At 34.7% G+C, this 22305-nt stretch overlaps 1 pseudogene; it reads right to left on the bottom strand.

The window, feature by feature from the left end:
* Window positions 1-262: 262 nt before the first annotated feature.
* LOC149532474 (coatomer subunit beta-1 pseudogene) lies at window positions 263-1210 on the bottom strand (annotated as a pseudogene).
* Between the last annotated feature and the right edge of the window lie 21095 nt (window positions 1211-22305).

The raw sequence follows: 22305 nt of genomic DNA, 5'->3' as shown, positions 1-22305 counted from the left end.
CTTTCTTCTAGTTTTGAAATATCAACCAATAGGCTTCAATGACCAATTATGCAATTTAAGAAGTCAGAATTCCAACTCTTAATTATCAAAAATTGTAAGCAAATAAAAATACCAATGCAAAAAAAAATCTTATAAAAAACCTAAAAGTAAAAGTTGAGCAGCCACCAATCAACACAAACTTAGTCCTTTTTTTAAGTGTGATCTTATCACCCTAACTCAATGACTTGGGTTTTATCTCTTATCCTTATATAATGTTGTCAAACTATTTCTCAACACTAACATTCATAAGAACATTCTCACCAAATAAACTTTGGAATTTGCAGCCAGAAATCCAGAGTCTCGATCAAGTGTAGATAAGGGTGTGAGACACTTCATATTTTTTTGATTGTACAATATGGTTTAGGAACTCATCACCATGAATAAGTGTGTTTGAAACCACCTTGTTTTCCCACTCAAACTCTAAAAGTTGTATCAGGCCAAGTAGCTCTAAAGATATAGTCCATAATGTCAATATGTATCTCATTCAATACACTTGTAGTCTCACAAACAATGTTACAAAATATAATACCAGTTTCAGTTGAAGACACTTTTATGTTTTATTTTATCTTCTTGCTTGACTCTAGAGCCAAAGTATGATTTTGTGACCATTAAACCAGTTTGAGATCACCCATAGAAGCTAATTCTAAACAAATTTTCTGTAGTGTTTCCGTTGTGGGATTGATTACTATAACATCAAAGAATATATCATAGTAATGAAACGTAACATATGCTTCTACATAAACAGGATCACTGAAGCCAGTAAGTTTAAAACTTGATATTTGTACTGTCACCATCTATGAATTTTTTTGCAGTGGCATGCTTCAAATTATCTTCAACTTCATCTTCTAGTTCGAGATGACTCATACCCTTTCTAATCTTCAAAAGGAGGAAATAAATCAAGAAATCTGGCCGTTCATGTGGAATCTGAGATTTTTCCTTTTTCTATTCTTTTCAACAAATCTTCAGGAGAGGTTAGAATGCATATACAAAGAATTATTCTCTGATATGAGTTATTATCTATGGGATGTCATAGAATAGTAGATAGACCAAGGTGTATCATAAAGATCATGATTAGAAGTGCTTCAACAGTTTCTTTGTTTAAATCTGCTCTAGAATACTTCACCAAATGAAGAATTAGCTTAGTTAAAGTACGGGCAACCAACACACCAAAGGATCAATATTTTCATGTATTCCCTTTTTTTCCAATCCTATGTTATGGGTCTTCACAACCTCCTTCTTTAGTGTCATGACAACCTCATGTTTGTTTTGAGGATTAATCAATTTCAAAGTGATATCAAGAGTCTTGCACTAAATATCTAAACTAGGACTTGAGAGTTCCCTCAGAAAATTCATGATCATGTCCACCATAACATCCCAGTGTGATGCCTTCATCTCTTGCAACCGCTCCACTACAATGAGCTTTATATTGTTGTCACTTTGTGACTGCAAGAGCTAATAGTAGGTATTCACTGTAGCTCTGATTGCAGTCCGACCAGGTTGGGTATTTGGACTAGCCCTTTGAGTTTGAAGATGGAAACTACTATTGTTCCTTGAGTTGTTAAAAGATTCTTGAAATTTAATTTATAAGTTCATGGAGACACTCATTTTATGTTTTCGTTAATTATGCAGCCCTTTGGTAAATAAAGAAAATCAAGGTTTTGTGTGATGCATGGGAACTTCCTTGATTTGCAATAATAATTTATTTTTTTATATATTTTGGTTAACAATATTTATTCTATAAGTAGGAGAAAATTTCTACAACAAGTCAAATTGTATTATTGCTATTAGGATTTAACTGTGTGATTTTTGAGTCAAATACTAGAGTAGTATTGGGATGGGTGACCTCCAGGGAAGTCCCGGTGCTTCACCCTTGTGAGCATCAGCTAGATCCAATGAGTGCTAAGTGTTCCATTTATTCTCATGAGAGATGGATTCATTTTGAATCACTACTCATGAAATATGGGTCAATGAGTTTGACTCAAAAATCACACAGTTAAATCCTAATAGCAATATCACAATAAACATTCTAATTAATACCATATTTTGATTTGATTAATAATATGAATTTACAAGTACCATTTAGGATTAGAGTGGTGATCTAAGACAGGGGAGATGGTGAACTTATTAGTAAAGGATTCATAGTTAATTGAGGGTAATCACAAATACTAGATGATTTAAGGAATTGATTGTGGTAGAAGTATTATTTTCTAAGATGTTGATGATTAGTATTTATCTTCTTATACTTGGTTTACACCCTAGAACAAGGTTGTGAGCATGCTCTAAGGAATTGGCAAAGATGTGAAGGTAGCACTCAAATGAATTTTTTGCAAAGGACTTTTAAAAAATAAAGCATCTCCAACTTGGTAGATAGTGTTTTAAACTCACAGATGTTGTGCTTAACAGATTGGTTGATTTGTGGTGAAGCGGGAGTTGAACTGCTAATAGCTCCTCTTTATACTAGAAGGCTTTAATTGCACCACATGTCATTTTGAACTCTTTCCAAATCTCATTTTTTGGTTTTTGTATTGCTTTAAGCTCAACATGATGTTGCCACCATATGAGGAATTTATAATGTATATGGACTTAAGAAATCATGATTTCTTATGTCTATGTCACTGTGGGTGTCTTGAAATATACTTCTAGACTATGAATTCAAAGATATTTCATATTTATTTATTATTCCATCAATGTGGGAATGTACATCTTAGTGTCCAATATAAAACTGGTTTAGTGTTTAGAATTGTTGTTGTGGTTGAAGATGAAAATCATTGTTGTTCCTTGAGTTGCTAAAATAGGCTTGACATTTTATTTATAAGTTCAAGGAGAAACTTATTTTTATGTTTTTGTTTATTGCATAGCCCTTTGGTAACTAAAGAAAGTTAGGTTTTAGTGTGATGCGTGAGAAGTGTGTTGATTTGTAATGGCAATTTATTTAGTGGAAGATATTACAGGAATAAAGTCTTGAATAAAGGAAAGAAAAAAGAAAAAAAAACTTTCATGAAGCATTTCATGGGAAATAAATTAATGTTTAAAGAAAAACATTTGCGGTTGTATGACCTTATTTGAACAACAATGTTTCACCTCACAATATTATTTCTAAGGGTGTTGAATCTCAACCAGCAAGTTAAAAGCCACTTAACTAGTGATGTATAATTGTGAAAGTTTTTTCAAGACAACAAAATCAAAAAAAGATAAATTCTATTTATGCAAGAGAGGCCAATATCTCAGCCAAAACTTGGATAATTCTCTATTAAAGTGTATATAAGAAGTAAATCTAGAAGCAACAGACATTGTCAAATGGTCACAATAGGTGAGGCAATGTGCCATAGCCATATCCAACACAAGGTTGTATAAACTAAGACTTAGGATGAATTCTATTAAACTTAAACATTTTTTTACTAGACTCAAGAAGGTTGTGATAACAAGTAATTGTTAGCCATTTTAGCTCCCCTTTTATTCCCTTGTCACCGCCACTGAATCCGTGATCAGATGTGGCCTTTACCTTAGATCTCGTGTTTAAGTAGGAGATTGTATGTCATGTTCATATTTCCTATCAAGTGTTATGATCTCACAATTGGGATCAATAGTGTCTAGTTGTAAGTCTTGGTTTTTTCCTCTCTTAATGTTATGAAGTAAAGGCTAGCAGGGGATGGTAAAGCTAAATGTTGAGTCTCTTGATATTACAATATCCCATATATAGTAGTGTCACAGGTGTGTGTTTTGAGGTTTGCGATCTTATGATCATCCCATTGTCATGTCATCGTAAATGGTTTATATTAGATGGCAAGTGATAGGATGTTACGACAAGCTGAGGATCATGTGATTGTAAAGGCTCAAAAGGGGACTCTCAACCATACAAGAGCATAAGATTGTAAGCAAGGAAGAAATGTCTTAAAGGCTTGCAATCAATCACAGTTGTTGATCTAGAAGTAGACCAATGATTGTCACTTTCTCGCTTTATAGAGATGCGCAAATGATAGCCAAAGCAAGAAAGTGAGCATTCGACACATAGACGTAGTGAGATTGGACTAAGGTGTGGGCCAAAAAAGGAAATGAGTCAGAGTGAGCTGACGTAGTGGCATGTTCTCGTTGGTCAGAGGTACTGACTATGAAAAAGGAATTTTAGTTTTAGAGTGACCATCAGATCTTGTTAGATCAATGATTATTGATTTCCCACTTTATAGAGATACATGAAGTTTAGCTAAAGTAAGAAAATGATGTAGCAATATGTGGAAATGGTGGGGCTAGGTGCATGAACATAAAGAATTGAGCACATGTCAAAAGGTTTTTCAATGTTATGAAAGGCAGTGACCATGAGATTGCAAGGAGCAAACTATGAGAATCTCCAAAGTTATGACACAGGGAATATAATAGCCAACGTGTGATTAGAAGGTAAAGGTAGAAGTTAAGAGATAGCTTCCAAAGTACTAATAAGAGGTTAGTTGACTATGATCAAGAGATTGTAAGGTAGGAAAAGGTGAAGCCTGATGTTACGCAACACTATGATCATAATATTGTAAGAAGACAGACACTTGTTGGTGATGCTACAAAGAGTTTATAAAATGTTAAGCATAAGTTCATGGCTCCAAAAGAGGTCATTGCTTCCAATGTTTTGATCTTATGATAGGTTATGGTTCGTAAGATCATAAGAAACTTAAAGGGCCTTTTTGATAATACAAACCCATGTTGTGATTGTAAGATCGCAAGATATAAAGTGCAAAAGGTTGTGGAGGGTTACGATCTTACAATAAATGGAAAATCACATAAGCATAAAAGCTCAAAAAGAGACTTGCGACCATACGAAAGGTAGTTGATCATGAGATCACAAGAGAAAATAGTAAAGGTTTCTGAAGCCACGAGCCACAACTTGTCATAAGGTTGTAAATTCCTAAGTCAAATATGAAAAAAGTGTTTTTTTCTTTTCTGAGTTGGAAAATGATGAAAAGCCCTCAACCAATGAAATTTGAGAAAGGTTCAAAGAATGCAAAGCTGGATAATTGTGTTGACGTTCCATTAAAGGTGGCATAAAGACATTAGTTTTGAATTCTAATTATGCAAAATAGAACAGGGTACATGTTAGCACTAAATAGAGCCAGAGGAATGAGCGTTTGCACAACAATGATGGGTATCCAATTTTTGGATGGAGTAAGGCAATAAGAAGTTTGTATGAAATCAGATATAATGAGCAGCCCAACAAGAGAGAAATAAATGTAGTTGGAGAGATTTTAAAAAAGGTGGTTATAGGTGATCAAAGGAGTGTTCTTGATGCCTAAATTTCATTCTACCACTGCCATGGTAATCCATCTACTGGTTAGAATAGGTATGGCCATCATTTCTATCTCTTCAGAGCCCAAGTTGCATGTGAAAGATCATTTTTTTTTAGCATTGGGATGTGCATCTAATCAAATTTTCGTTAGATTAGTAGTTATTATTCTCTACAACTTGAAGACAATAGTTGAGTTTTAGGTTTTAATGGAACTCTTCTTAGTTATGCCTAAGCTATAAAGGAAAATTTTGTAACTCTTTCAAAGGGTCAATTGGTCTCTTTTTCGATTCTATAGCAATTATATTATATACTCTGCTATTGTAATTTTCATTGCCTCTAAGTGAATATATTTCTTTGTTGTGCCTCTTTCTTCCATTAATACATGTGCAAAAACTTCTTGCCTTCTATTAATGTATTGCTTTCATTCTTGAAGTTGTATGTTGTATCTATTTTTTCTTTGAATGATATAGAGTGCAGTTCCTTCCTTATAACATTCCTTTGGTTTTTTATTTGCATGTGATTATTGAGTTGGAGCAAAGATTGAATCTATGTATATTTGATTATATTGGTGAACTATGTAGTTCTAGGTAGAGATAAGACTAAACATACTATTCGGTGTATCAACCCTCTAAATTAGATTAGGTAGTTTGATTTCATGAATTTTCTTCTCTCTTTTCCTCTCAAGAAGTAGTTAGGTCCATCCTGATAGTGAGGAAGTCGGCCTTCTCCAGAGACTCAATCTCATTGTTCATGTCTCACAACTTAAGGATTGTTTCCATGTTTCACAAAATTTAGGAAAGGGTACAAACTTTTGTGACAATAGTTTTTGGCATGCCCGATGGGATTGATATTGAAGCACTTCTTAAGTCTATTGGTTCACTGGTGTCAAGAAGGGACTTTAACTTCCATGCTGAGAAGACAATGTTGTTCTTAGTATTTCAAGTCTTCAAGAGGCTCTCATCCCAGCACTTGGAAACTCCACTTCTGCATCTTGGTTTCCAGACCAAAATTGTTGTAATTTGTGCCCAAGGCTCAAACAAGGGCATCTTCTAGAGGTACCTTTCTCTATACTAGACATTAATTTTCAAATCCTAGAAGAAAAATAAGTAGACTCTCTCTATCACTGGTTAGGAGTTCAGAATTAGCACATACACCTATAAGGTCTCTTTCTACTCCTCATGTTGGTAGATCACATCCTAGGATACCTATCAGCCAAAGGTACCCTCCTGCCAAAGGTTGAATTCAAAATATTTAAACCCACCCAATGTTCACAAGATTCAATTTCATGTTATATTTCACGTCCTGGGGCTACGATAGAATGGCATGGTTCTGATCTTACAATAACTCATCTATTGAAGGATCATCAGGCAAATCAAACAGTGATAAGATGTTATGAGGCTCCTATTGGTCGAGTGGCTAGGTTGTCATGATATTAGAGACATTGAAGGATCATAAGCCAAAGAAAAGTCTTGCCCAATATTAGGACAGTAAATGATTTTGAGATTGTAGGTGCTGCAAGGATGTCTTTCGAGGACACAAGGTAGAGCATTGGCATAGCATCAGGTTGTCATGATATCAGAGACCTCATAGGATTGTAGGGTTGACTTCCCAGGTTGTTGATGCTACAAAAGGGGAAGGTTGGTCGTATGATCTTAGTGTCATTGTAATCAACTAAAAATGGTCATCTAGACTATGAGCCCCCTTTTTAACATTTTTCCATAATTTATCTAATGGTTATTTTTGATCAAATCCTCAAAATCTATTTATTCAATTACAACCTATGGTATGACCACTTTATCCGAAGTTCATATTTAATTAAAAGAACATGTCCCCCTTGTAATTAAATAAAATTCCCCACTCATCTCTTATCCTAAGTGTGCACACATAAAGCATTATTCCTATTTTAGAAATAAAAGAAAAGACATTTTTGTCTCCACATGAATGTACGATTTTCTATGTGAGAGGAATCTTTTATTTTAAAAATAACTTTAATTCTCCTTCACACATTTCAAACCCTCTCAAAAGTCAACCATTAATTGTGATTGGTTGAGATGTTTGTGCACATGGATCATTCAAGATGTATTCTCCTCCCTTGATTATTCCTCTTTTGCCTCTTAATGTCTTCTGTCCATTTTTCTTTAAAAGGGAGGGTTCACTCCTCATTCAAAAAATCTTAAGTCTCAGGCTATTGTTATGTTGCAAGTTTTCTTGGTGATTTTGGAGACTTGGAGCATTCTTGCATTTTTGCATTTTAGCTTAGCTCTCATTCTATTTACATTATGGCATAATTTTTATCTTAGTTTTATTTATGTTTTAGCTTAGTTATCTTTGTTATATTAAATTTCATTTAGAATAGCTTTCATTTGCATTGTATTTTATTCTAGATTCTTGTATATTGGCACTTTTGCCTCTACTCTTTGAATCTCTCATTCTATGGTGCACCTTGCAAGGGTTGCATAGTTTGGTTCATTTGAGAGCCACCATCTCATAGCCTTTGCACATCATAGATAGACAACTATAAGTCGACTCTTGAGACTCCCTCTTCCATGGGTTCTCTCAAGAATAATGGTTTATAGAAGTGTGCCACTTTTATGCACACATTTTTGGCACCCATCGTGGAGCTAGGACCAAGTTTCTAGCTTCATTTTCTTGCTTTCATTTTGGTCACATTATCAATTCAGATTTTTTACAACAACTTCTTGGATCTAATTAAGTGGTTTTGAAGGTTTCTTACTTCGGCTTTAAGGCTAAGCCTTGTGTAGATTTATTTGAAGGCCAAAACCCTAGTTTTGAAAGATTTGAGTATATCTTCCAAACCACTTTGAGTTCAAATTTGAATTTTTTTGCAAGTTGGGTATGCATCATAAATCTCTTAAGCCAATTTGCAGATTTTTTTGAGTTGATTTTCGTCCGCTATGAATTTTTCTTTGTTTTTCATACAAAATCATTTCTAGTTGCAAATCAGTGATTTTTTTGGAAAATCCTACATTTTTGGAAAGGTCTTTGAAATCTAAATGGGGTTAGTTCTTTGTGTTTTGACCTTTGAACTCATATTAGACCTCAAAAACTCAATTTGATAAATCTAGTCTGTTTTGACAAAATGAGTCCCTAGGGCACAAATGAAGAGTTTTTTTGAATTTCTTACATTTTTGGAAAGCCCTCTAATTTTTAATAAGGGTCTCTTCTTTTTATTTATATTTTTGGATACAAAATCATAGGAAAAAAAGTCCAATCTTGTTGATTAGGTCAAAAGCAAAGAGTAAAAATGAGAGCATTTGTGATTAGCTTGCACTTACTTTGCATACACTTGGTTGGAAGATAACTTGGATTTTTGAGGCAACTGACCTCTTTATGTTGCAGGTCTTACTTGGTTGTTATGCCCTAACCTTGGTTTCTTTGCAGGGAGTTTCTCATTTTCATTGCCAAAAAGAATGCATGTCAAAGCTTCAAATGTGCAAGAGCTACTAATGATTGTTTGCAAGGCTGCCCAAAGCATAAAAACCAAACTTGCTTGTGTTTCCTTTATTTCATGTGCATCAATATTACTAGTTTTTTTATTTTTATAGGCATATTGAACTTGCAATCGGGGTTCTTTGGTGATAGGAGAGTGTTCTCTTCACCCTTGGGGTGAATCAGGAATCTTGACCCACCTTTGGATTTCAAAAGAAAGGGGATAATTGGATATTTTTGGCATGTTTGGGGGAAGCGATTAATGTAGGAAATTATGCTCTTCACCCTTGTGGTGAATCAAAAATCTTGACCCTTGAGAGTGGATCCAATCTGTGATAGAATCCTTTAGAGGGCTTGCTCTTGGACAACCTAAGAGGAATGGCCCAAGTGGGGACAAGCTGATACCTGGCTCTTCCAACCCACTATAAACTCAAGGCTATCAAGGACACAAAACCTTGGTAGACATAGTGTTTTTTTTTGCTTAGTATGCTCACTTATGGGATTTTGACCATGAGGAGATCACTAGGCAAGAATTCTTAAGGTGCTCTTGTGACTATGAGGTCTATTACCCACCACAAGGTGGGGTGTCCCTTAATTGGGTGCAAGATGAACATTATAAATGAAAGCCCTTTCTATACACCCTAGGTTAGTAGCTACCCTATTTTGCCACTCAACTTCTTGGTGCAAGGATCGATCCTAGTGGACTACCTAGATCACTCCAAGATTTTACACTCACCATTTGTGTTCCCTTGGTTGTGCTTATGACACTTCCATGACAAAGCCAATATCTCATGTGGGCAACCACTTGGTGTGAGGCGAAGGGGCATCAAGCATGGGCCAAGTTGTTGAGTAATGAACCATGGCTTTTAGGTAGATATTGCTTAATGTCTTCTCGAATATGCTAGACCTATGGAAATCTTTTGAACATAAACATGATGATAGTTCTAGGGATTTTTTTTAAGACCTCACATGTGCTTGTATCATGCAAGGTTGCTTTATCCCTTGCCTAATTATTTGAAGACTACTCCATGTGTCACTATCTTGCTTGTAAAGAAATTGCTTTTGAACATCAAACTTTCTATGCTATCAACTATTGTCAAACTTTGTCAACCAAGTCAAAGCATCAAGTCTTGACATTTTTCTTCTATTTCTTGCTAATGGGAGTCTCATTATTTTCTTTTTCTTTTCTATCTCTCTAGTGCTTGAACATGATTAAAGTGACTCTTTGGTCTTAGTGCTCTTAGTATTTCTGTATTCATTGTCTATATCCTCTTGCTAGTTGTCTTTTTTCTGAAATGGTTACCTTGATTTCTTGACTACACTCTTGGGTTGGGAAGTTTGTTCACTTATCACCCCACTTGCTCTATCTACTTGGCTATTTGGCTTTTTACCTAGCTCTTGACTTGAGTCGCTAGTGTTGTAAGTTTCTTGGACACTTTCTTGGCAAGTCACTTTACTCTATCTTTACTATTTTGGCAAGTGAACACTCTATCTCTCTAGTTTGAACATCAAGTTATCTTGTGTCACCTTCTTAGCTTCCTCTAGTCTCCTTCATGCTTGATTACCTATCTACCACTATGGCATTCAAACCTTGTGCTACCAAACCTCAACCAGGTCTAGATGATCATGATATCCTCCATGTCACTAAAGAGTTTCAAGATCTATACACTCAATACAAAGAACTAGAAAAGACAAATGATCTTTCTTACCTTCATTTCTCTAAGTGTATGATAGAAATAAAGTCTAAACTTGAGAAAAGATTAAAGGAGAAGATTTCATTCTTAAATGAATCTCCCTTAAGACCTTTACATACACATGGTTCATCTTCTTCAAGGTCTACATATTCTACTCCAAGACATAAAATATCTTCATCTTATAGATTTAAAGACTTTGTTAGAGATAAAGAAAGTGGTACCTCCTTTGAGCCTATTCCAAGCTATCATGATGGACCTATCTTTGACCAATACAATGATGAAGACATGGATGCATATCATTCACTTGAGAAACAACAAAAGGACTCTAGACATACTTTTGATAGAACTTTTTCTCCCTTGAAAGATTCTTATGATGACACTTTGCAAACACTTCTTGGCACCAAGCTCATCACATTACCTAAGTCTAGCTCATATGGAAACCCATTCTTGGATATCTATTGTGCTAATCATCAACATAATGAGCATAGTACTTCAGATTGCATTGAGCTGAAACATAAAATCCAAGATCTTATTGATAATGGGATAATTGATACCTCTAATGACTCATGTGATGAGGATACTTTTCATGAGAAAGATCATATTAATGAACCTATGTCTAGTGATGGTTTCCTTGATACCTCCACTTCTTCCAACACTCATGCACCTCCCAACACTTCAAATATTTTCAACATGCCTCTATCAAATAAAGAACCTAATGTTTTTCATGTACACTATGCCTATCCTCAAGGGCTACCTCTAAAAGAAACTCAAGCTAACCTTCACTTGGCTAAAAAACTTTTCCATGCTACTAAGCCTAAAGATCCAAGCACTACTCCATTCACTCTTCATTCTCCCTTGTCCTTAGAAGTGGCTCCATGTCAAGAGGACTCTCAAAAAGAAAAAGCTATAAATGTCAAGAAAGATCAAGATCAAGCACCCTTTCATCTCCTTCAAAATTTCACCCCTTTGTATCATATGTCTTTTCCATCCCCCAAGTACGATGACGATACCACTTCCATTATCTCCCTTGAGCTTATTGAAAATTATGAGAAAATTTCTCTTCCTATGTTATCCAAAGCTACTTGTCAAGATCAAAGTGTCCCCTCATGTTCTACTTCTCGCTATCCACTTCAAAATTGTGCTCAAGCTTCAAGTGCTCCTATTAAAAATGTTGTTCCTATCAAAGCTACTCATGAGTCTATTAATGGATTTGACTATGTTGCTCACTCTAAAGATTTTGATGTCCCTTTTCACTATCCATTTGCATATCCAAAGTCTATCCTTGGTCCTTATCCATCAAAGCTACTTCCATCTATATTGGGACCTTATATTCCTTCATTTCCTACATTTTACACTCCTAGCTCTCCCATCATACCTCAAGATCAACAAAGACACTCATCCTTGATGAATTTCAACCCATCTATCCATCTAAACTAGTCAAATCATCCTTATTCATCCACAAATCCCAAGTCTTTTGGAAGTGAAAATAAACATAAGAATCCATTGAAAAATGAAGATCACTATGTCCCATCTAATCGACATGTAAATGCAAAGAAGAAATTGAACAGACCACAAAGATCCACTATTGAAAAAGCTAAATCAAAGAAAATATGGGTTCTTAAACCCATTATTGAAGAAATGTGTTCTGAAGTATCCAAAGGAAAATCCAAAGCTTTATGGATTCCCAAGTCTCTCTTGAAAAACTTGAACATTGAAAAGAAATCAAAGTTGACATTCAAGGTTCTAAAGGCTTCCATTCCATTTTCTTCCAAAAATCTTCCTAAAACTATTCCAAAGCCTTCCACTCCACTTTTTTTCAAATCTCTTCTACCATCTCATACATCTAAGCCTCCAGCTATTTCATCCATGATTCCTCCATCATTCCAATACCCTTCAAGGTGTGTGTCAAAGTTGATCTTGCCCAATATTTTAGCTAGCCTCATGAAATCCTCTTAGACTTACACTTACTTGCTATCCATGCTTGTTCATTTCTTTCAAGACATGAACCCTTATCCTTCATACACTCCTACTATCATCTCCCTTCCATCACCCTATCAACATCTTTGAGCATACTTATCTATGGTCTTAGCTTATCATGACTTATCCTTCCTATAAGAGCATTATCTGAATTTTAAAAAAAAGCTTGAACTATTTCTAAAAATTCCAAAAAAAAATAGAAAAAGAAAAAAATTTAAAAAAAGAAAAAAGAAAAAAGTGCCTTGGTGAAAACCACTTCATGTGGCACCTTGGTAGCAAAAGTAAAGAGAAATAAATTTTTCCTATGGTGAAAACCACTTCTTGTGGTGCCTTGGATTAGTACCATGATGAAAACCTAGCAAATAGGCATCATGTGTAATTCTTTCATAATCCATCCATTCCCTCTTCCTCTTTGATCTTGACAGTGTTGAGCTATCCAAGTGCATTGGCTATCTTATCTATCACTCACCCCATCTTTCTCATTTGTTCATAGCCTTCATATCTAGCTTTGTTATTATTTCCCTATCCCATTGCTATCATATCTAGTTGACCCCTTGGTTTTGATCACAGTAAATAAAACATGGTTCTCATAGGTCTCTTGATATGGCTACTCTTTTAGACTACATGCTTCATGCTATCTCACTTATTGGCTTCCATTACTTACCCCATATGCTATCTCAATTAGTGGCTTCCATTGCTATCCAAAACCTTATTCATTTGGCTATCTTTCCCTAGCTTGGGTACTCTTAAGGAGTCAATCCTTGAGGATCACTTTCACTCGCTTCATACTCCTTTCTTATCCATCTTTGCTTATCCACCAACTCGTTGCTCCATCATGTCCTATAACTTACTAGACATTGGAAAAAATGATGTGATCTTGCTTGAGAACTAGTAATCTCTAAGTCATTCTAAAAATCCAAAAAAAAAATCATATATGATGCTGAAAAAATCCTAAAAATAAAAATAAAAATGCCCTAAAAAAATGATCATCTTAGTGCAAACCTAGTAATAGGCGCTTTGATGTATCAACCAAAAAATCAAAAAATTTAAATTTTTTTTTAAAAAGTCCTAAAAAAATCTACCAAGTGGTCGAAACCTAGAAACAGGTGTTGCTTGAGACCCTTGCACCTATGTCTATCAATCTCGATCACCCACTTTGCAACACATTTCCTAGCTTAGGATTGTTTCTTGTCCTTGTCTCGGTGGCACAGTTGCTTAGCCTATTTGAGGTCTCCTTGTGCATTAGGGTTTTTTTGGAGACTCACAAAATAATGTTTCTCAACACTAATCCCCCAACTTGACATCAAGTGTTTCTCAACACTTTTCAGATAGTTTACCTATAGTCTTTGATGTTGCAATATTTCTCACTATCAGATTCAAGTCTTGAAGAAATGGCTAAGTGACTCACACACACACTTAAACACTTAAATCACTAAAATATGTTGACTTTATTTTCTTTGTGTGATGTCTATGCTGATTTCTTATATATTCCCTCCCTAATAGTCTTTCAAGGATGTCATTGACTAGAAGACTAAGGGCATGGGGCATGTTTTCTTGATTTCTTCTTGTGGGTGTACTTTGTTAGTCTACAGTGTTTCAAGCATTCATGCTTTTCCTACTTAATGCTTTGTCTTACAAACATATCCTCCTTGTCTATTTTGGCAAGACCACACTTGAGGGTTATCCTAGCACTTATGCCTTGATACAAGTGTAATTTTGCTATACTAAACTTAGGAAATCTAATTGTATTAGTCATCTTGAATTATATGTCTCTAATGCTAGATTGGATTTCAACATTTCTATCTAACATACATCATATTCATATCCTCATCGTCTTACTAGTGATGATTGTATAATCTTATGAAGTCCCTAATAAGGCTCGATGATGAAAAATAGGACCTACTTATGTAACCCTTGCAATTGCACTTTTTCATACTAGCTTGCATTCTAGGGTTCATTCTAGCTTAGCTTTGCATTTTGCATGTTGAGAGAGCTCTCTTCTTTATCTTTCATGGATGTGTCAGCTAACTATATGCATCCTTCTCTTACCTCTTCTCGACCTCATCTTATCTCTTCTTTCCCATTTCTCTCTTCTTTTCTATCTTAGCATCTCATCTATGCTTTTGACATATATTTTATAATCTAGAATCCTGGATACATTTTCAATATTGAAATCCAAATTTGGATTCATCTTGCTACTCAAAAATTCTTCCTTCTTTTATGTAGTTGGCTGACCTATTGAGGCTTAATATTTGAATCTTGTTGGAGAAATCATCATTTCTTAATTTCTTCATCATTTCTACTCTCTTCCACTCTTTGCTTTCATTTCTATTTCATCTCATTTCATTTTTCTTCTTTCTTTGACCTAACTCTTATGCTTTATCTTTACTTGTCAAAGTTAGTCAAACTGGGGCATATCTTCATTGCTTGGTGGTCACTCTTTGTTCTTAATCTCTTATCTATGATCATGAACTTTTATCTTTTTCTAAATTGATCAAATCTAGCTTATTTTTGCATCTCCTCTATCTCATTTTGATTTCAATCCCGAGGGGGCATGAATATTCTATCATTGTTGCAAACTTCTTTCTTCTACAACTATCTATTTTCTCTTGATCTATCTACTTTTCTTGGTGTTATTACTCTTCTTGATTTCTTATCATCTCTATCCTAGTGTTCAAAACTATTGCTATCAGATTTTACATTTAGGACTTGCTATCTCTTTCTACATTTCATTCTTCATAATCATATCTCTTTATCTATTGTTGCCTACTTGGATTATGTATTTTTTGACATTATGCATTCTCAAATCGATCACACATTAGTCAAAGAGGGGCAAATGTAATCAACTAAAAATGGTCATCTAGACTATGAGCCCCCTTTTTAGCATTTTTTCATAATTTATCTAATGGTTATTTTTTATCAAATCCTCAAAATCTATTTATTAGATTATAACCTATGGTATGACCACTTTATCCCAAGTTCATAATTAATTAAAAGAACATGTCCCCCTTTTAATTAAATAAAATTCTCCACTGATCTCTTATCCTAAGTGTGCACACATAAAAACATCATTTTTATTTTAGAAATAAAAGAAAAGGCATCTTTGTCTACACATGAATGCACAATTTTCTATGTGAGTGGAATATTTTATTTTAAAAATAACTTTAATTCTCCTCCACACATTTCAAACCCTCTCAAAAGTCAACCATTAATTGTGATTGGTCGAGATGCTTGTGCACATGGATCACTCAAGATGTATTCTCCTCCTTTGATTATTCCTCTTTTGCCTCTTAATCTCTACCATCCATTTTTCTTTAAAAGGGAGGGCTCTCTCCTCATTCAAAAAATCTGTCTCTCATGCTATTGTTATACTACAAGTTTTCTTGGTGATTTTGGAGACTTCAAGCATTCTTGCATTCTTTCATTTTAGCTTAGCTCTCATTCTACCTATATTATGGCATACTTTTTATCTTAGTTTCATTTATGCTTTAGCTTAGTTATCTTTGTTATCTTGCATTTCATTTAGAATAGCTTACATTTGCATTGCATTTTATTCTAGATTCTTTGATAGTAGCACTCTTGCCTCTACTCTTTGAATCTCTCATTCTATGGTACACCTTGCAAGGGTTGCATAGTTTGGTTCATTTGAGATCCACCATCTCATAGCCTTTACATGTCATAGATAGAGAGCTATAAGCCAGCTCTTCAGACTCCCTCTTCCATGGTTTCTCTCAAGAATAATGGTTTATAGAAGTGTGACACTTTTATGCACATAGTCATAAGATCGCAAGGAAAGAAGGGGTGGAGGCCAATTTTAGATAGATTTTGGGTGTTTCGATCTTATGATATTCCTCTATTGTAAGGTCACAAGCACAAGCAAGGATGCCTCCTAAGGTCACGACATAAGATAGTTAAACTGTGATCATAGGATTGCAAGGGTTACTTTCATGACTATCAATATTATGATGGACTATAATCGTAAGATCATGGATGTCAAATCAACCATGTCTATGACATCACAAGGGGATAATAATGGTACCATTACCTTATGCCAGGGGTGTTTTCATATCATCATTCTATCATGAGAGTGTAGGTCTTGTTTCTATCAAAGGATTGTAAAGAGAATGAAGGATGGGCTCAATGCTATGAGATATAGGCGATTGTACATAGAAGTTAGGGTTATGAATAAAAGGTGACATGAAAGGTTTTGACCACAGTTGATGCTCATAGAATCATGAGTTTCAGTGTTGACCAAAATATATATAGGAGCTTCACTCACCAAGTTGGAGAAAGAAGAGTTCTTGACCAATCAAGTAGTAGAAAGGGTACAGAGTGATAGTTAAATATGGTTGACTTTCATTTTTTATCTAATTTGGAAAGATAATGATAGAGGAAGCATCCCTTTGATGATAGATCTAATCTTTTTGATCTCCTGCAACCACTTTTTTCATTCCCTAGGTCTGATTATGTCGTGCCCAAAATTATAGGGAAAATATAAAACTACAAATTTTATTTTTTTTAAAAACAAAGATAACTTAAGAATTCTCATAATGGACTATACATTTTTTTTTGATACAAAATTAAGAAGGAAATCAACTCTTTAAGCTCTTGATATTATTATACATTAAGGTTTACTAGTTGTCATGCCATGGCATAAAACTAGGTATGAACTTGAACTTTGCCTCTATGGTAGGGATTATGTTAAAGGGTACACTTATTGAAGTTGTAAATGTATGTATGTTATGCACTTTGATTAAGGTCATGATTAGATCATTGAACATACTGAACGTTGGCTAGCTACCTCACATATTAAGCATTATTACAGTTCAATACTCGAATCACAAGTTATTCACCACTAGCAATCTAGACAATTCACCTCTTAGTTCTTAATAACATTTTCATTAAATTATTAAATCTTATTTTATTCCCAACAATTAATATTCTACCATTATGTAAGAGTGACATATAGTATGTTCACATTTGACAAGATATAGAGTATAATATAAAACACCAATGATAATTTATCGGGTCTATAATTTAGATGACATAAAGTGCATCATTTAATTCCTATACCATTGACAACTAAATATGATGTCTGAAATTCACTTTAACCTTGATGAATTCTAGATAAAAATTAATCATATTCAAAATATTCTTAACAAATTTTAATACAAATGCACATCACCATTAAATATAAAATCTATATAACTCATTAAATGTTTGCAACATATTAATAAACCCATAAGTGTATTATTAATAATACTAAACTTTCATATATATCCTAACCACTAACTATCTCAAAACATTCTTATTTGTCTAACATAACCCCTAACTAACTTCTAAACTTGCTATCCAAACTCAATACAACAATTTCTGATATATTTCCTAAAAGTAACTTCACTATATTTAAATTCTTTTAATCATTTCTAATTTACTAATTGGTATGCTTCCCATATACTAATCTTACTACTAACTATCTATTTTATTATTTACCAATCCACATTACTAAAATCAATTACTAACTAACTAATATCTAAATACCCTAAAACCCAACTAATTATTCATGGCAAGTGTCAAACCTAAGCATTAATTACTACCATTACCATCTACCAATGTGGCATCCTTTCTCACTAAAATTTACTAATACTAACCATTTACTAACCATATTCAAATTTCCTACCTTTTCCTAATTTCCCATACGCATATCCCAAGCGCTTCCCTAACTACCATCCCCCTTCACCACTTCCTGTGCACCTATATCTCCACCTAATGTTAACTAGGCCTCCCCTTACCCCAATGCATAACATGAGCACCTTTTTCCAAGTGCATAACTTGAGTGTCTTTTTTTTAGGTGCACTTTCCTTATATTCCCTTACCATGTTATGTCCCATCGAGCTATCCTTGGGAGATGGGCACGTGTGCATGGAAGATTAGAGATTGGGAGGTGTTTTGGCTAAGCCTTCAATGCCCATGTCACATGAGTGGAGTGGGGTCACATGTGGGATATGTGGTGCTCAAGTTTGGAAAGGAGTGAAAAGGGGGAATTCCTTCTCAAAAAAGGCATATATTCCAAATTAAACTTTATCAATGCAACTTATCCCATGTCATTGCAGTGCCCAAGGTGGTGGTATGCTTGGACGGTGTTAGGCATGATAAACAATGTGTGGGGTGATGGTTGTCTAGGTGCCCAAGTAGGTTTGGTTGTGAAGTACACCACATAAATTAATATGTATATTTTTAATTATTTTTCCTCCCAACATGAGTGTCAATTTGGATGAGAGTAGTTAGGCATAAAGTAAGGTTTATGTTATTCTTAAATATATCTTTGAAAAGTGTTATGTCACTATCATGAGTTACTCACGTGACATATGCAAATGATGGCCACATTCAAGAACACACCTATTGATCTTGCCAACTCTTTACCTAAAATTTTATATGACAAAGTTGAGCAAAGATGGCAATACAATTTAACAACTAAAAGGAATATAAGGGAAACTACTCTAGCCAGAGTAATGCCAGAATTAGACAAGTCATATATGACTAAGCCCAGAAATAAATACAAGGGGAGATTTTCTCCCAAATACAAAGGTGTTAACATTTTACAGAATAATATTGAGGAGGTTGTCAAGGAAAGCACCCAAGGATGGAATGTTATTTATGGGTTGATAATAGAAAGGGAAATTGAACAAGGAACTAAGGAGGTAGGTGAGGAAAAAGATGATCATGAGGTAGTAGAGATTACCAAGGATGGATTTGTCAAAGATGGACATGAGAGAGGCATAGAGAAGCAAGCAGATATAGAGGCTACTACTGAAGAAGAGCAACAACAAGATTTGAATGTACCTGAGGTACATATGTCAAGTGTTAGTCCCCCTCATGTAGACCAAGAAATTCAACAAGATGTTATCAAGATAACTGATGTTTCTAATAACACAATGCATAACATCATTCCTTTGATAGAGGATGATTTGAAAAGGATACTATAGGATTCTAATTTAGCTGGTAAACTATGCACTAATCCTGTATTAATCAGTACAAATGAAATTGACAAATCATCAGTAGGGAAGAAACAAAACATTGACACATCTAGTGTATCCCTTACATCTTTAGAGACAAGAGGTCCTGAAGCATTGCTAGGTGTCACCACTGACACTCATGTTTCAATGCCCATTGTGGTATATCAAAGAAAGGACATAGTGATACCAAATGTTAGCACATTAGTGCCAAATGCTTCCGGCCAAGTAGTATTGACACTTGAGTAGGATGGGACACAAGTCCATATAGGCTAGGAAGGAAGTCTTGCATCACAAATACAAGGTGAAGAAGACAAAACAAAGAAGGAGAAGGATAGGACTAAAGAGTCAATGTTGACCACAAAACCAGAGGAACAAATAGCAATTCAAACATTGGTTACCCTACCAATCTTTGCATCTCCTATTTCTAGTCAAACTCTTCATAGGCCAAGTGTAGATGCTACACCATTACAATCATCAAGGCCTAGTCTTGATACATCTATGGTTGAAGAAGGAACATCTTATGGAGATGTGAACTTAGATGAGGTGATTGAAATTCCAAAGTTTGATTTAACAACAATCACCATAGAGGAAATGACTATATTGCAAGAAGCTCTAGTAAGAAAGAAGAATCAAGAGTTACTTAGAAGGGAGCACAAGAAATGACAAGTTCTACATGACATCAAAGACATATTTCTTGATGCATGCAGTCTCCCAACACCTAATGAGGATAAACCTATTATTGAGCAATTAGTAAATTTAGTGGATAAGATCAGTGATGCAAACCTGGACACAAATACTAAAATTTTAGAATGGTCTAAGAAAAGATTTCAAACCAAGGTTGATAAAAAGATTTCTAGTGCCATTGCACTAAGACAAGTTGACGTAGCAACCAAGATGGAAGATGTGAAAAAGGTGTGAATTTGTTCACACAAGAAGCATAGAGGGCTTTTAACCATCTGGAGGGAGATTTTAAAACAATAGGTAATATTCTTAAGTCATCTCTTGGTCAAAGACAGACTCATTTTCAGAAGTTATTATCTACTCAAGGTCAACTACATACATTACAAGCACAAGATGCAAATACTAGGGCTACCTTGATAAATATTCAAGCTATTTTGACCCCACACATGGAAGTGTTACACAAGGAACTAGCCTTTTTAGATACATTGATGAAGAAAGATTCTCATCTTTCTACTCATGAAGACCTAGTAGACCTTGTTATCAAGCTAGATGTTCAAATTCAATCTCTAGAGGTGGTGTGCAACAATTGGGATGCAACAGTTAAGATTATAATGGAGGTCCATCGAACATATTTGGATAAACACACTATTCATGTACCACCCATGATATAATTGTCAAAAAAGGGGGATATTGAGTAACAAAGGGGGGTATTGGATAAGAACGAGAGAATTGAGATAGGGGATATTGGATATTGGATAAGAATAGGAGAATTGAGATAGATACAAAGGGGTGTACATGCAGAAATAGAGTAAGCTAGTATATGTAGAAATGAAATAAGCCAACAGTTGAAGCACATTTACTCAATAGGAGTATTAGATTTAGATTCAGCATGGAACAATTAACTTAGGGGGAGTTATGAAGTTTTGAGGTATGACTAATAAGTCATCAGTTTTGCAAAATTTTGATATTTTGAATTTTTTTATGTGAATTGAGAACAAATTATAGATTATCTAATTTATGCCCAAGCAAAGGTTATATATGCATGACAAAGTGTTTTTGCCACTCATGTCAAAGGGGGAGATTATTGATCTCATTGTCGTTTTGGCATATGAGTGACAACACACTTAAGTCATTACTTAACAAGTACTTAGTGCATGCCAAGCAAGTAGTGTATGGTAAGCATAAGTTATCAGATAATTCATGTCGAGTAAGATATATAGTATGTGTAGATCACCAATATGTGTTGAGTAGATAGTGTTGAGTCAGTCTAGTGATGAGAAAGCTAGTATATGTCAAGTGATTCAAATGCTGAGTGAACAGTGGATGCTAAGTCATTTAGAGGCCATGTTACAACATTAGAGATATAGTGGACACTAAGCACTAGAGGCTTCAAGTGTCAAGTAAAAAATTTTGGACATAGTTGTTTATAATGGCACAAGCTCCTATGTAAACCATTTTTGGGCCAACTTAAGCATTTTTTTGCAATTCTAGATTATAAGAATCAATCTATTATGAGAATCCCTGTGTAATACATGCAACCAATTAGATTAAGGGATAAATTAAGTGGAAAATGGGTGAATCACAATCATTGATTCCTAACTAACCTTAGGTCACCTAGGTCTTCTTATGGAAGGAAAAATCTAAAGATTTTATGAGAGAAGAGATAAATTTTCATGGGAAGATAGAGCATCCATGGTGACTAAGGAGTTGTGATTGATATATGATTGTAGAATTAGTTAGAGAGAAAGGGGAAAGAGTAAACTTCTAGGGGGAGGGGGATTGGTTGTGAATTAGTAGTTTAAACTTGGACCCATAAAAATTTTACCATTCATTCATCACATGCATTAATATAATGAAATAACATGTAAAGCATATGCATCTAAATCACATAACCATGTAAGCATTCATACACATAACACCAGATATGATTACCCAAAAACCCTCCAAGTGAGAAAGTAATAAAGTGTAGCCAATGAAGGTTATAATGATTTGACCATTAAACATGATTTACCCTATGAAAGGTCTGCCTTGTTAAAGGCTTACAAAGACTGTTAGGTCTCATCTTGTTAGAGGATTTCAACACCCTATTAGAAGTGTGTTTGGTTAGAGAACTTCAACTTAAAACTAAGTAAGCACCCTATTAAAGGATTTCATATAGCCTATTAGGACTACTCTGTTAAGA

This window comes from Cupressus sempervirens, chromosome 10 (assembly GCF_028749045.1).
Source record: "Cupressus sempervirens isolate cs-2001-9-10 chromosome 10, ASM2874904v1, whole genome shotgun sequence".
NCBI classification, from domain to species: Eukaryota; Viridiplantae; Streptophyta; class Pinopsida; order Cupressales; family Cupressaceae; genus Cupressus; species Cupressus sempervirens.
This window is presented reverse-complemented; position numbering and strand designations above follow the sequence as displayed.